The sequence below is a fragment of the Alligator mississippiensis genome, chromosome 5 (assembly GCF_030867095.1).
Source record: "Alligator mississippiensis isolate rAllMis1 chromosome 5, rAllMis1, whole genome shotgun sequence".
Classification (NCBI taxonomy): domain Eukaryota; kingdom Metazoa; phylum Chordata; order Crocodylia; family Alligatoridae; genus Alligator; species Alligator mississippiensis.
The window spans coordinates 12987494-13004658 of NC_081828.1; the positions used below are offsets into that span (position 1 = coordinate 12987494).

At 42.0% G+C, this 17165-nt stretch overlaps 1 protein-coding gene across 20 annotated transcripts in view; it reads right to left on the reverse strand.

Moving 5' to 3' along the window:
- DAB1 (DAB adaptor protein 1) overlaps positions 1-17165 on the reverse strand; it is an 830004-nt gene that overhangs the window by 667025 nt on the left and 145814 nt on the right. For 2 of the 20 annotated variants that reach the window (XM_059727873.1, XM_059727871.1), the window contains exon 1: positions 5940-6082. The exons of the other annotated variants lie outside the window; for them this stretch is intronic. The gene's annotated coding sequence lies outside the window, so the exon portion shown is untranslated. Of the gene's footprint in view, positions 1-5939; positions 6083-17165 lie in introns of those variants that run through there. 20 annotated transcript variants of the gene reach the window in all.

The following is a 17165-nucleotide window of genomic DNA, read 5'->3' on the forward strand; positions in this document are numbered from 1 at the left end:
AATGTTCAAGTTAATCAATTTACGGCACCTTAAAGCGGCTTCATTTTTAAAAACTAGATGCTCACCACTTCTTGAAAAATCATACTCTTTTAAGGTATCTTGAGTTACACCCCCAAAAACAGAGGCAACCAAGATCACAAATTACTTTTCAATATATTGGTCTGATTGAAGCCCAACTTGCACTGGCTTCAGGGTGTGGAGCCAGACACTTAAACTACCTGTGCCTCAAAGAAAAGGTGGTTTGTGAATAAAAAGTATGCTTAGCAAATTCCCATACAGGTCAAAAGGTTTTTTTTCATTTAAACCAATTTCCCTAACAAATTAATAATTCAATGCACTTTTTTTTATGGCAGTCCTTTTATCTTTATTTATAGCTCAAGCTAGAAAGAGCCAAAACTTCACTTTGGTAAAGACTGAGATCATATCATTTTAGAAAAGCCAGCTCAGAAAAATGCTTTCAAGCTCCACTGTAAATTTTGTGCTCTAAATTACTTCAAACGTCTCTAGTAATCTGTCTTTACTATTAAAAGTTTATATTTTAAAGTAAGGATAACAGGAGAAAATGTCATGGTCCCTGGTAAACAAGGCTGAAAAATATCCCAGAAATGTAACAATAAAACTGTATTACTGGATGCTATATTCATATGTCCCCACACTGTAAGGAGACAAAGCATTTCTACACAACAAACCTGGGAGAGTTCAGGAAATTGGATACAAAGGTGAAAACTGATGGTCCATTTTAATGATAACCCACTTCATCTAGGATCCTAGGTCCACTAGATATTTTATACATATAAATAATTCTCTGGATTTAGTTCCATTGAACGCATGGATTTACTTTCCCATACAGGGGTCATAAACCCTCCTTCTAAAGGAACACATGACAAAAAATAAGCCAGGGCTTCCGCTCTAAAAGGTGAAGAGATATTCCTTATCCCCAAATCTCATGATTTTTAACGTACCATATTCTTGCATATTGAATACCCCCAACTATAATGCACACTTGGTTTTTGAAAGGCAGCATGCAGAAAAAAGATTTTTCCTGTTACAGATGCATAGATCAGGGATGAAGCCTAATTTTCAACTGACTCACGCTCCCATTCCTGCATAACTAAAACTGAATCCCTTGAGGCTGCTGAATACTAGTCTCCGTGAATGGATCTATGCTTTTTAAAAAAGTGAAGGCATCTGTGCTAAACAGCTAAGAAGTCTGAAGTAAAGAGCCTGAAAAGGAGGGACCAGGAGCAGCTAGCAAACAGCAAAACTGTCCTAAGAATGATTAGCTCGATTAAAAGGTCATTAACACCTGTAGAGTGCAGGACAATAAACCATTAAGTCTGCTTTCTCAGCAACCTGAACAGTAATGCCACAACTATTGCCCTGTAGACCAGGAATCAAACCAGCCTCAGCAAGAAAATCAGCTTCTCCATTTAATACACACTCCCCAATTTTGGAAGACTGATTTTGGGGGGAAAGGTGTATGCCGTATGCAATAAAAAATGGTATCTTGCCATATTCAGAAATTTTCTTAAAACCACAGGTCTTAAAGGCTCAAAAACAAGAAGGAAAAAACCCAATCTCCTCAATAAGGAATCTCCATATTCATTATTTTTCAAAGATCACATGATTTTTTTTATACAAGATTTGCAGGGTTTTGGCAGCTCTGGATCCTGCACGCCGAAAGAGTGAATGAAAATCCTCCCTCAACTCAGCTGAAAGGCTTGAGAGATTGCTGCTCAAATATAACAGCCCGATCCCACTGTCCTTTCTCAAGGAAAGAAAAAACTCTAGAAATTCTGCCAAAATGAAGACTCCATGGTTGATCTCAAGTTTAGATCCTTTTGGTGCTTAGTTACTACGTGAATAGGGAAGTATTCAATTTGGATTTGGATTCGGCCAATTCAAAGGACAGTGATTCGATTTGAATCACTGTCCCAAATTAATAAGGCAAAATTGACTTTGAAAGATTTGGCGCTGATTCGGAGAGATTCGGTGATTTATGTGATGCTAATGCATGGACATGCTAATGGACAAGTGGGCAGAAAACAACAGAATGCAGTTCAACAAGGAGAAATGCAAAGTGCTGCACCTAGGGAGGAAAAATGTCCAGCACACCTACAGCCTAGGGAACGACCTGCTGGGTGGCACGGAAGTGGAAAGGGATCTTGGAGTCCTAGTGGACTCCAAGATGAACATGAGTCGGCAGTGTGACGAAGCCATCAGAAAAGCCAATGGCACTTTATCGTGCATCAGCAGATGCATGACGAATAGATCCAAGGAGGTGATACTTCCCCTCTATTGGGTGCCGGTCAGACTGCAGTTGGAGTACTGCGTGCAATTCTGGGCGCCGCACTTCAAGAGGGATGCGGATAACCTGGAGAGAGTCCAGAGAAGGGCAACTCGTATGGTCAAGGGCCTGCAGACCAAGCCCTACGAGGAGAGACTAGAGAAACAGGACCTTTTCAGCCTCCGCAAGAGAAGGTTGAGAGGCGACCTTGTGGCTGCCTATAAGTTCATCACGGGGGCACAGAAGGGAATTGGTGAGTATTTATTCACCAAGGCACCCCCGGGGGTTACAAGAAATAATGGCCACAAGCTAGCAGAGAGCAGATTTAGACTGGACATTAGGAAGAACTTCTTCACAGTTTGAGTGGCCAAGGTGTGGAACGGGCTCCCAAGGGAGGTGGTGCTCTCCCCTACCCTGGGGTCTTCAAGAGGAGGTTAGATAAGCATCTGGCTGGGGTCATCTAGACCCAGCACTCTTTCCTGCCTATGCAGAGGGTCGGACTCGATGATCTATTGAGGTCCCTTCTGACCCTAGCATCTATGAATCTATGCAGAGTAGACTAATTCTACTGCACATTAACACAGCTTTTTTGTGCCATGCTAGTGTGCAGCAGAATTAGTCTGCTGTGCTGCTAGTGTAGATGTACCCACTGTATTAGCCCAAAGGCAGAATTTTGTGATTTACCCCAGAGTTCATTGGGCTGGGCCCCAGCAGAATCAAAAGCATTTCAAGCCCTGGTGACCCCACAAATCACCACTGCTCAGTATATGCGGGCACTCCAGATAAGAACGGGACCCCCACAAAAGAACCATGTGATAATTTTGTCTGGAACTGAGTGTCCTTGTCACAAGTCCTGGGATACTCCAAAAATTTATATGCAGATAAAGTGCAGGCCAACCTGGTCCAGCTTCACCTCATGGAGGACGGGGCCACGCTAATTATATGCACTAGGCTGAGAGGGCGGCAACAGAGGGATTTTGGGTGAAATGTTTGGGCCCCCGCTTCACGATTTTTGCCAGGTATTTAAGGGTAGTGAAGAAACAGAAATCACTGGTAACAGAAAAGGAAGGCACAGCTCAGCTCTGGAAATGAAAAGGAAGTCAAAATGTGCGCAATGCTGTGGATCACCAGGACTTTAAAAGAGTCGGTGCCGAGGGGGACTGTACTTAATGGCCACTACGGTATGTCTAATTCAGATGGACTGTATTAACCTGTCCTTGTTTTGGTTAAGGTGCATGAGGCAGATCTGTAAGCTGAAAATGGCACAGAGTCCAAAACGGCCTGTCTCATAAGATATTTTGCAGGACTCCTTCTGAGACTGTGGGTCGTGTTCTCACCAGCCAAAGGAAGACCATACCTCATGGACCCACCGTGGTTCTACAAGGTCCTAAATGAGTTACACAGCGGGTGCGGCCTGCAGAACGTGGGCCCTGTGACGATGGCTAACCACAGAAAGATAGAGGTGGCAGTGAGAACCAGGGACATACTGTCACCCATGGATCTGCTCCTGGACAATGGTTGCCAAGTCGTGTGGGAGCGGATCTTCCACAAAGACCTGTGGAAAGACCACAAAGACCTGAACTGGCTGGTAGCCCGCTGAGCCCTCCCAGTGAGGGTATGGAGATGCAGAGAGGACCAGCCAAGTAGCCCAAGCTGTCCAAGGGCAATCTGCCAAGGCACCACAGAGAAACCATCAACCACCTCCTATGGCTCTGCTCATACACCAAGGAGGTGTAGAAATAGATAAAGCAGCTCTGCGAAGAGGTGACAGGGGTCAGGAAGCTGACCAGAGAAGCAACACTGTACAGGCACCTAACTTAACACCAGGGGAGCCCATCGGTCCACTTTGATCAGCTTATTTCCTGCATCAGGAGAACCTTGTAGAAATCCAGGTACCTCCTGATATACAGGCACACAAACCTCGACGTGGTAGACCATTAAAATGGCTCTAAGCGAACTCCAGACCTGCTACTGAAAATCCTTCACAGAGGAAAGTGAGGATGCAGTCAACTCCACCTGGAACAGGAACACTTGGCAAAGGCTCTTCAAAGACCCCCCAGAGGCAGAAGGGATAGTGACAGTGAATAGGACAACGAGCCAACCAGATCTAGAGACAGCAGCAGCAACGACAGCAGCAGTGGATCTGACCGCAACAGTGAATATACTGAGATTTAAACCCCACAATCAGAGTCAGGACTAAAGGATAGCGTAATCAGGTTAGGGAAAGCCCTGTGGGTGGGTGTGCGGAGGCATGGGTCCGAGGGTGTGTTTATTGTAATGGGTGTGCGGGTTTTTGAATATGGGTGAAGGTGTGTGAAGAAAAGTTGCTGAGATAATATATGTTTTTACAAAAAAAAAAAAAAAAAAAGGACTAAGATTAAGTGTAGGGATTATCTGCAGTCCTGGACTAAGGAATCTGGGATGGAAGATGCTTGCCTGTAGTATCTGGGGGCATCCAAACCCTGACCTCTGGGCTTGGGCCTGTACATAGGATCTGGGAGTATCTGAAGTCCCAGGGTGATAGGTCTAGGAGGGAGGACGCTCGCCAGCTGTAGCACCGTACATGCTGTTCAAAATGATCAAGTCCTACCTTCTTAATCAATATGGTTTTTGAAACGACTGAGTTCTGCTCAATCAATATGATTTGGAACTGATTTGGCTAATTTGACCTGGATAATGAAATATATAAAATAAAAACCTCAGCTTTTTGGCTAAGAGGAACCATTTTTGGCACCAAGAAAAGTGTCAGGGCTGGCTCTGGCCCTCCTGGTGCCAGCCTGGTATTGCAGTATTTCCAAGCCCAGTGACAGTTCCCTGTGGAAGAAACACCCTCCTGTTTTTGGTTTTCTTTTTAAAGGGGAAAAAAATAAAGTTCCCATCAGCATTTCTGGCATGGGGCAGGGGTGGGGAGTTGTCAGTGCTTGCTCAGGCCTCTCCAAGAGCTAACTTGGTATTGCAGTACCTCCAGGCCTGGTGCTCATTCCCTTGTGGGGGAGCAACTGCTCATTTTTTGTTTTATTTAAGGGCCACACACCAAAAAAAATGCTGTAGGTTCCCATCAGCATCTTTGCCCAATGTGGGTCATGTGTTCTATAGTCATGCACAGCGTCAGCTGCATTCAATCAACTTCGTAACTGGTTTCCATTGCTAAGCACATGCTGCTTTTGGCAGCAGTTTAATAATACACAATGTATTTAGTGAGATTTTTTTTTGTATGTGATTATAAGACGAGGGGGTTTTCCCCCTTGCTAATTGGGGGGAAAAGCCTTGTCTTGTATTTGAATAAATATGGTAGGTAGCATTTGTTCTGTGTTTGCACAGCATAACAAAATGGATACTGATCTATGATTAGGGTTCCTTCATGTAAATAATAATAATAATAATAATGTTAAACTAAATGGGTGTAATTAATGTCAGCTACCATGGTGATGCACAGCAACATAAAACCCTAAGGCAGACTTAAAAAATAATAAATGAAGTAAAAATCGGAGTTATTTCAGGAGCCAAGTGAGAACACTGGTTTTTGTAGGTATGCCAACAAAACATGGAGGGCCACATTTGCAAAGGCATTTAGGTACCTATCGGCATTTTTAAAAGAATCCATGTAAATTAAGAGCTTAAAATGGATTTCACTGGAAGTGAGGTACCTTACCAGTTCTGAATGCTTTTGAAAATCCAAGTAGGTTCCTAAACATTTGGAAAGCTTCAAAAACTGGTCCTAAGCAACGAACACCTTCACTTGCCAACACTTCTTTAATGTAAATGGCTTGATGTCACAGTAACTTAGTTTGTTCCTGGTACAATTGTTTTCCTGAGCTGAAACACAGATAGGACAGTAGTTTTCATTTAGTCCTTAGTGGATATTTTTGTGCACAGCTTCACAGATCACAACACAGGTTTAGCATATTCCAGTACAATGTGTCCCAAACCCCATGTTACAGTTTCACACAGGCAAGTTCTGTAGATAGGCCCAGTTCATGAGATAAACGGTATTTCACATTGGGTGCATTAGTAGTGGGACTATCTTCATCAAATATTGAAGTAAAATACAGGAGTGACTCCTTTTTTCAGAGGTTTTGCACCTTGTCTGTCAGACTATTGCAGACCAGGACCGAGTTATCTCAGCAGAGTTGCCAGATCAGGTAGCTTAGGTTATGCCTGTCTACAGGCAATCTGACTCTAGTTAATGCCAAAGGCAGGGTAGATTTGCACCTTATAAATTAACTAAATTAGACAGACATAAGCTTTTGGGAGTCCAATTTCACTTCATCAGATGCCGTGAAAGGACCCGCACAGAGCTAGTTAATGCTGTCAATGCCACAGTTTCCTGAATACTAAAACATGTCAACTTCCAATAACATTAAAGAAAAAAATCAATTAATTTTAACAAGGGTTCACCAGTTCAACTCACTGCAGTACCCACCAGTGGATTGTCATCTTAGTTGCTGTGCGTGACATTTAAATATTTTATTACTACCATTTCAACAGAGAAATTGGGGAAGTTGTGAGCATCACTGCATGCTGAATATATATCCCCTTCTGCAGGAAATAACTAATAAATGGTAAGCCAAGACATCATTAAGTAGCAATTCAGTAAAGTTAATTTTGAGTTTACTAGTCTCTATTTTTTTTTTCCTGGTGGAGAACATGCATTTTTCCTACCCAGGGTGTGAGTAACTCCCATTTACATCAATATCAATATTTGCACCATATATTGGAGCAGAAGAATCAGATGCAGTATGAAGGAAAGGGAGAAAGAAATCACACCTGGGTTGTCTAGTATGACTGTGACCGATTTGCAAGGAAGAGCAAAATGAATGAGAATTATACAAATGCAATGGAAGGAAACAGAGCAGGTTTCAGGTGGGAGGGGGGCTAAATTAGCAAGAAAACAGAGACGGCCCTCATGGCTACCTCAAGCCTCTTGAATGCTGGGACAGAAACAGCAGTTATTAGCATTTAAACTGGCTTTTTGGTTGATACAGGTTTATTTCTTATAACTGCCTGCAAGTAGCTAATGAAACAAACTGTGCACATGATCCTGCACTAGAAAATGCAAGAGTTGGTAGGTTAGAAGAATTTGCTTATATAGGCACGTGCCTACCCATTGGCCAATGAGTTCAGCAGGTCTTTCTTAAATGCAAGAAATTTTGCAGTTGGAAAACACAAATCGATGTAACACAGCGAAGTGTCGTTGTAACCATGATGGTTCAGGAAATATGCAAAACAAGGATTTTTGTGGGTGACATCTTCTATACGACCAACTGCAGGACTTAGGTGATCTGAAGAAGAATACCTTGCATTTGAAAACTTGTCTAAGTTTATCCTATCTATAGAGTTGGTCCAAAAAAAGATCTCACCTATGAAAATCCTTGCCTCTTGCATAACGCTAAAGTACCCAAATTATGGTAGGCACCTTCTTAGGGAATTAAATTACTAGGCAGTAAATACAAAGATATAGAAATAAAGGCCACATGGATAGGTAGTACAGGATGGCACCATTGTTGCAGGGCCATAACTATGCATGAAGTAAGCAGTTTCATGTGTTTGCTAGGAATATATGGACAAAAAAACCAGCAGAGACTTGGCATTGTATTCTTTCTGATCATCTTTCATCAAGTCCAGTTTAGCCCACAGGAAATGGACCACAACACCTATCAGTTATTAATAAATTTGTTTCCACAGGTGGTTCAGGAACAGACACTGAAGTCGGCCTCAGCAGTTATCAAAACTAACCCGCCTTTGCCCATCTAATTTTCTCCTTTCCTCCCTGACAGTGTAACGGCTCAGCCACTATTTTTTTTTTCTTTAAGCCATCTTCCCTCCTTTAATCTGTGCAGTCAGGCTTTGCTTTCCTGCCTGTAAGTAGAGAAGGCAACCCCCCAACCTTACCATGTGCTTATCTTTCCTCTTCCTTTCTCCTTACCCTTTCTCTCTTGCTCATTCTCTCAGCTAACAGCACTGGAGCAGCAAGTGTAAATAGCTCAGCAGGTGTTGGAAGTGTAAGTGTAAAAGAAAAAAACCCTGAACTGCTATACTGCTGATGGGCATTTCCTCATTAATCTGCTTTGTAACACCACTGGCTAGTAGAAGCGAGACTAATATTGCCTGAACATTTATCCTTCTCCTGCTTGCTTTTCATTACAACTGCATGTATGACCCTCCTAGGGAGTGCCAAAGCCAAAACGACAGGGCATCAGCAAGGAAATCATCCTGCTGTAAAGACGCATGCACTTTTCTACCAAGAAGGAAATTGCTCAAGACACTTTGCAAAAGGCTCCTGCGTAAGCATGATGCTGCCCAGGGCAGCTGTAACACGTGCTTGTGCCATTTGTTCACTTGCTTTTTCAGCATATTTGCTGAATATGCCCCAGTATGACATGACACATGCTGCTTCTGACAAACCTAACCCCCTCTTCAGCATTCATCCCTCAATCTACCCGATGCTGGGGGAAAAAATAAACTAAGAGCTTGCTCCCAAAAGGGAAAAGGCTTCAGATGAATGAAAGGAGACATTTTAATATTCATGTTGCCTTACATGGATGCATACATTTTTTCTAAATCTGCACCTTAGCTCTTCCAGGAGTTTGTGGGTGGAGGGGTGGGAAAAGGGAAGAGAGGGATGGACAGGAATATGTAGGAAGACAAGAGTCCAGTATCCAGGTTGTAGCCATATTGGTTGAGAGGAAAAAACAACCAACACTCATGGTAGAGGTGCTATCTTTTATTAGGCCAACTAGTTTTTTGCAAAAAAAGATCTCTTTAACTGCAAGCTTTTGGGCACAAACACCCTTCATCAGGCATCAGAGGAAAAATTATAAGAGTTCTCCTGGGTAGAAATGAAAGCTCATATTTCATAGGAGAGTTGAAGGTGTGGTAAAATCTCCCGTTTGGAAAAGTTCATTTTATATGCAGATTAGGCTCAGAGAAAAGTTTACCTCTAAATTGTTAGGTGGTCAGCAGGATGTGTTCATATTTCCTTCTGGTTATGGGGTTTCATGTTTCACAGAGGAGTAAATAGATGGAACTATATTTCAAACAGGAGATTTTACCACACTTTCAACCCTCCTATGAAATATGGACTTTCATTTCTACCCAGGAGAACGCCTACAATCTTTTCTCTGATGCCCAGTGAAGGATGTTTGTGCCCGAAAGCTTGCAATTAAAGATTTTTTTTTGCAAAAATCTAGTTGGTCTAATAAAAGAAATCACCTCTAGCAGGAGTCCTGTTTGCTTTAGGAAGACAAGGCACTACCCTTTGGATGGTCTGTAGTAGTTCTATCAAATGGCAGCCACTTCTTCTGTAACATTGAGCAAGACCTGCTGCGGTTTCAGCTGAGAAACCACTGCCGGTCTTTACTTCAGGAGAAATGGATCCCATTTCCAAAGAAAGGTGGGCCACCTTGGAGTTTAAAAAAAAAAAAAGAAGGCTAACAGCACTCAAAATTCAAACCAGAACTAAAAAAGACTTTTGGAGGAATGGGGATTTAATTTTTAGAGGAGATAACTGCAGAAAGGAAAGAAAACTGCAGGGTGCCCCTAAGGATTAAAGCTGGCAGAGTAGTTGGCCTGAGCAAGCTAATGTTAATGTGTGACCCATGTGGCACTTTCTTGGCCAGTTATTGGTTACAGGTGGTGGACTTCCTTTCCACCCTAGGAAACATCTAATGCCAGGAAACACAAAACGTGGCAAAGTAACACAACAAGGTTTTGGTCAGGAGGGGAAAAAAGCAGTATGGCCTTCCCTTCATACCTCTCTTAGATAGCTACAGAAAGCCTTGCAGCAATTTCTCCCCAACAGCTTCTCCCCCAACTGGTTTATAGCAACCAGTGCTCCCTGCCCCAACCTGGTAGGTCTGATCGCTGAAGTGGTCAGTCCAGCACCCAAACACTTGGCCTTTAAAGAGCAGCCCACCCCATTACACACCTGATGGGCCAGCAAAAATGGTCTCAAGATCCAATTAGCTTTCAGAAAACCAGATATTTTTCTCTGTGCAATGAACATCCCACTAACTCTGCCTTTATGTGGAAAATCTTGTCGTAGAACTATTTTATAAGACCCAAAGCCCATTGTAAAGCTTTCCAAGAAGCATCTCTGAAATAAAACCACATCTGATAAGATCAACATCTCTGGTACCAATCATTTTTTATTTCATAATAATCAAGCAAGCTATATTACTTCATAATCACCAATCATACAAAAGAAAATGGTTGTCAAGTATATGTCAGGCATTTCGGAAAACACTTAAAATATAGATTATATTCTATTGATAAATAACTGACCAAAGAGACTAAAAAATAAATAAATATATGAAAGACAGTGTTATCAGCCAATATGAAGCAAATGATTATGTGTTTAAGCCTTCTTGTTTGAAAATAGGGCCCAAAACTCCAAAGATAAGAGACATTTTTAAATGAAGAAATTCATTTTCATTAGAAACAAGTGTTGTTTTCTAAAGCCAATTATGCTTACAGAAGTATTAAGAACAATTTTAAATAAAACATGAAAAGGGGTTAGTTTTCAAGGTTGAGGGAGTGTCATCACGCTCATTATGGCCTAGTCTTAACAAAGAACCTTACAGAAAGTTCTCATTAGTCAGCTGTTGGAAATCACAGTACCGTGGAAGTGTGCTAGCTAGTCCATGATTCCAAAAATCACACTTCTAGTTCAAAACACCCAATTAAAGCCTTATTGTGACCACTGAATTTCTAAGTTTTTAGATTTTACTTTATTAAAATCAGCCTAGTCTTCTTGCAACTAAAATCTTCCAGTTTTGTCCAGAGTTGACATAAAAAGAAAAATCTTGGTTATCTGAGGCTCCAAACCCATGATTCTTTGTTCATCCCTAAGTTCTGCTGAAGTCCAGGAGGCAGGGAAGCAGAAACTTAGCCAAGGAATAATAAAAAAGGTTTTAGTGTCAGCCAGCCCCCAAGTGGAGTACAGAATCATAAAATATTAGGGCTGGAAGGGACATCAGGAGGTCATCAAGACCAACTCCCTGCTCAAAGCAGGCCCATCTCCAACTAGATCATCCCAGCCAAGGCTTTGTCAAACTGGACCTTAAAAACTTCCAAGGATGGAGAGCCCACCACCTCTCCAGGTAACCTGTTTCAGTGCTTCACCACCCTCCTGAGAAGGTTTTTTTTTCCTAATACCCAACCTAAACTTCCTTTGCTGCAACTTAGGGCCATTGCTCCTTGTTCTGTCATCTGCCCCCACTGAGAACAGTCCAGCTCCATCCTCTTTGGATCCACCTTTCACGTAATTAATTGCTGCTACTAAATCCCACCTCAGTCTTCTCTTCTGCAAACTAAATAAGTCGAGTTCCCTCAGCCTCTCTTCAGAAGTCATGTGCGCCAGCCCTCTCACCATTTTCATTTCCATCTGCAGGACTCTTTCCAACTTTCCCTTCTGTAGTGGTAGGTCCAAAACTGGACACAGTACTCCAGATATGGCCTCACCAGTGCTGAGTAGAGGGGAATAATTACTTTTCTTGGTCTGCTGGCAATGCTCCTACTAATGCAGCCAAGTATGCCGTTAGTCTTCTTGGCAACAAGGGCACACCGCTGACTCGTATCCAGCTTATTGACCACTGTAACCCCCAGGTCCTTTTCTGCAGAGCTGGTGCTTAGCCAGTTGGTTCCAAGCCTTTAGTGTTGCATGGGATTCTTCTGTCCTAAATGCAGGACTTTTTTCACTTGTCCTTATTGAACCTCATGCGATTTCTTTTGGCCCAATCCTCTAATTTGTCTAGGTCACTCTGAGTCCTAGCCCTACCCTCCAGCATATCTACTACTCCCCACAGCTTTCTGTCATCTGCAAACTTGCTTAGGGTGCACTCCATCCCATCTTCCAGATCATTAATGAAGATATTGAACAAAACACTCCACTTGATACCAGCTGCCAACTAGACCTCAAACCATTGGTCAATACCTCTTGAACAGTCCAGAAGCTTCTCTGAACAACTGCTTCCTTTGCCCTTTGAAAAATTATGACAGAGTGTAGGGAGGCCCACCCATTTTCCTTTATTCCCCTGTTTTGCTCAGCAGCTAGGAACAGATGATGTAGAGAGACACAACAGTAGCTCAATATATCCCAGGGTATGCTATTCCATAGGACATTCTTAATTGTGCTGTGTAAACCAGATCTAGGGTGGCTTTGTGCTACAACAGAGCTGCCATAGTACGCCAACTGTCTGGTCCGCTACTCTGAAACGCAAGAGTACCAAAGTGAATGGCACTTGCACACACAAAATATGCAAGTACAGAGTTTTAGGGGAGACAGCTATGGAAAAGTTTGAAAAGACTTCTGAACTCATACATACTGGCATAGTATAAGAATGGCCCCAGTAAGATGCATCCATGTGATGGAATTACAGTCAGTCATAAGCTTTTTCAGAAAACCCTGCTTTGATAAGATGCCATAACTCAGATCTATTTATAACATAAAGAATGGGAGTGGATCAGCAATTGTAATAATAATACTAATACTATAACCCAGCTTATATCTAACAATTTCAACACTAGCTCTCAAAATACTTTATAAAGAAGTAAAGTAATACAGTCCCGATTTCACAGATCAGGAAGCTATGACAGAGGGTATATGCACATTTGCCGTACCCAGTCCACAATCAGTCAACTTACTTTAAGCCACGTAAGCATAGATTGGGCCTGGCATGAGCACACATTTGCCAATGATGGGAGCCACACTGGGAACCTGATCTATGGAAGATGGGATGGAGGAAAAGGGTGGGCAGGATCCAGGGAACTAGTGGGTCCATGGTCAGGGATTGCTGGTCTTCAGGGAGGATCATCAGGTCTGTGGGGGAGTGCCAGTGGGGAGGGGTCATGGGACTAAAAATAGCTTGGTTGGGGGGCTGATAGGAAAAGTGTAGCCTCGGATCTAGGGTGAGAGTCTGGGCTTTCCCAGTCCCAGGGTTGCACTCCTAATGTGTACACACTTTTGGTATTTAGGGCTAACCCATTCCTGATCTAACCTAGTCCACCTACTGAGATGGGCTAAGTTAGATCAGCTCAGCCATTTTTTGCCCAATCTAAGCTCCCCAAACATCTTTACAGATCAGCACTTAGACTGACCCAACCCTAGTTAGGTCAATCTAAGTGTAACATCTGCATGCCCCCAGAGAGAGGAAGGAAAACTGTTGTCCAAGGTCACAAAGGTGGTTAGTGGTTGAACTACGAACAGAACCCAGGTCTCTTAACCCCCGTATGTCCTCTATCCACTGGGTCTATTACCTCCTTTTCTAAGGCTTGATCATGCAGACACTGTATTTTGCAGTGTTGTCTTAGTCATGATGATCAATAGGAGCCTTTTGATTTCACAGGTCACATCTACACGAAACATTTACTGTGGAGTTGCCTAGTTAGTTCTGCAGTAAAACCTGACTGTCTATGGATTCAGCCCTATTAGGCCGCAGTAAACTAATCAACTCCACCATAGGTTAGTACTTGTAGACACAAGTACCATCCTATGATGGCATTCTTTAGTGCGCAGCAGTGCATATGTAGATACTGACACGGGCTGGCTAGGGCACGAGGGTGCTTCAGTGTGCGGGCTGCCTGCTGGCTCGCCCCTCACTGGAGCACCCTTGTGTCCCAGCCAGCCCCTCCACTGTACGTTGTGCCAGATCGAAGCAGCCCCGGGCTGGCAGGTTGACCCCCCTGCCCCCGCCCCAAACCTCCTGCCAGCCAGGGCTGCTCCAACCTGGCTCAATGTGCTGTGGTCCTGGACACAAGAGTAAATGCAATGCCCAGGAGCAAGGAACACCAGCGCGACGTGCCAGAGTTTACTGCATCACATTAATTTCACATATAGATGCGCCCACAGGCCATTTTTCTCTTGGTTCATGTTACAATGAAGTCACAACCTGTGATCGATTTAGAATTAAATTTGTTATGATCCAACAAATTGAGCATTAGGACAGCATGAGAGGGTTGAAGGATGATCTATGATTCCCTACTTTATGAAAAATGTGCAGAATATAAATGCACGTATGTTTAGATCTTGTAAATTTGCATTCTTTCCCAATATAAAAATTCTTCTTTAAAAATACAGAGTCCTATTTTCAAGTTAAAAATAGATGAGAAAAGAGAGTAAAAGAAGAAAAACACAAAAAATAAAAGAATACCGAACAGTTCCCTCCACATGTACTTGACCGTATTAAAAAGAAAGTACAAATTATTTAAATCCTGACCACCATCCTAAAAAACAGTTAAAAGAAAAAAAAACCCACTGCTGGCACAACAAGAATCTTAATTGTAGAGATGAACAAGAGCAGAATTCTCATTTCATAGCAATAAACCTTTTATGAAATTGAAATTACCCTGTACAAATAAAAGGAATAGTTAGAGTGGGATTTACATATATACATACATGCATACATATATTTACATAAAATGGTGCATTGTTATGCTGTCCTGATTACATTAGCTCTGTTTTCAGACAAATAGGAAGCTTATGCAGAGTAGCATGCAATTCTGTCCTAGTTTTCAGCCAGGTAAAATTGGAAAAGGCTTGCTTTGCCAACAAAAGGTCTCCTAGATATGTGTTAAAGCAAAGAACAGGCAACCTAAAATGAACAAATGGTGATATCAAACACAGGTAAAATACAAGGAATAAACCAACAATTAGTTTTGCAGGATTTATGAGCATTAACTAGCCAGTGCTCACAGGGACTAACAATGGCTAGCAGGAGGGATTAAGGAAAGTATATACAGCCATTAAAAACACACCAGGCAACTGCTGCGTGCCAGTCAGCACCCTAGTCAGCAGTAGCCAGATTCTATTCCACGTACAGTATAGCCTTATAAATTTGGTTTTCAAAACTCCAGAATTCTCAAAAATCTGGCACTTTTTAAAAATACACTACTTTAGGGGCTTTCAACCTTTTTTGACCAGTGTACCCCTGGTGGCTGGTCGCGGAGTGGGGAGGGGTGGAGGGGAGTAGCGGCGGCCACATACAAAGTACCAATGCAGAGTGGTGGGCAAACAGCCGGGCAGTGTCAGGCTATGCACTTTCCTCATGTTTCAAAAATCCAGAATTTTCAAGTTGCCAGCAGGTGTTAGGTCCCAAGGATGCTGGATTTATGAGGTTATACTGTATTAGGCACCTAAATGGACTCAAAGTACCAAAGGATAATGCTATTCCCCCCTCTTCATATCCTGAAAATCCATCAATGCATCTATTTTTTTTGTAATACACCATCACCATACCCTTCAGGTTGAGTCACAAAAAACACAGCAAAGAGGAGTACCCCCCGCCTCAACACATGCACACACACGCGCACTTTTTGCACTACTTGTTTTTCAGGGACTCAAGCGCTGTGGAATTGAATCACATAGGTACCTAAATCCACTTATGCCTGTAGAAAGTAGAATAAAATCAGGCCCTAGGACCAGATAAAAAAAATTCAGATTTCAATGGGAATTCGATGCCTTACTATCTTATGGATCTAGTTCTGGGATGATAATGGTAACCTGAGCCAAATAGCCATTGAGATCCATTGCCTGCATGTTATACTGCTTCCCCTTCCATCCCTCCCTATGTATTTTCTGTAAATGCCATGATCTTTCCCTCAAGTGCCTATATCTGTGCAGAAAATCTTCAATTCATGTAAATGTTGAAAGGAAGAATGCCTGAGACTGGAAGGTCTTCAAGGAAAGGGATGTGTTTCTTCCTATATGTATGTACAGAAAAATATAAACTGGAATGCTATGTAGTCACAGGAATCATACTCAAGTTAAAGACTAAGAGGGGAAGTATAGGCCCAAATAAATTAGACAGACTAACTAAGCAGGAAGCATATTTCAGAATAAATAAATGTAGGCTTAAGTGCCTTCAAAGTTAGTTAGTCAGTGCGGGTTTCCTGTCTCCACTTAAAATAAGAGAGGATATATTTTGACAGTCTCCAATTACTGAACTGTTTTAGGAGATGTTCTTGTTTTCTATCTACTAATGGTTGAATAAGGAATTAATTCACGATGATACCTTGCCTATTAACAATACCATGTCTATAAACCATTAGGATAGGTTTCTGTTCTGCTGAATATGATTCAGGGTTCATCTCTAGAGCTCCTCTAGTAATTAAAATAAGAAAGCGTGACCCTGACAACTTGACCAATGGAAAAAAAAATCCCTACCTCTTCTGAGATTGTTCTCTTTGAAGGTAAGGACTAACCACAGTGTTCAGCAATTTCCTAATAGTATTACATACAGTTTCCAATAGCAAGAGAAAAGTCTGACCTCCAGATTCTACTCCTGGCACTCCTTAGAATTTGTGGTGTAATGTAGAGCAAACCACTTGACTATCTGCATCTCAGATGATCTAAAATGGACATAACAGAGGTGTGCAGAACGCTTGCTAGGTGCTTCATACTTTCAGCTGTAAGTCATTATTCTTCCTTGGATCAGAATTTGTCTTTTCTTTTGCAAAATTTTTCCCCACTACATCCAACTTTGTTTAAATATATAACAGACTAGACAAACACTACATACCAAGTTAATTAGAACTTTAAAACTAGCCTTAGACCATACTATTAATTAGTTTTGTTTGAATTTTGAATCTTCTGCAATATGTTGGGTTAAACGCAGAGCAATCAGTGTTGAGCCAATTCAGCTACTATTATCATTCCCTTATCACTGAGTGAAGAAATGGAGAGCCATATTCTGTACTGCATGACATACATTTTGACTTGCACCAGACAAATGAGATACATGATATTAACAAGCAATGTAAATTCTGCAAAGAGAGGAGGAGGATTTCTTTAAATGGGACCAAGGCGCAATATGGTGAATTATTTTCATGGATGTTTGATGACCCATAACAGTCATATTGTCATATTGACTCCCACAGAAAA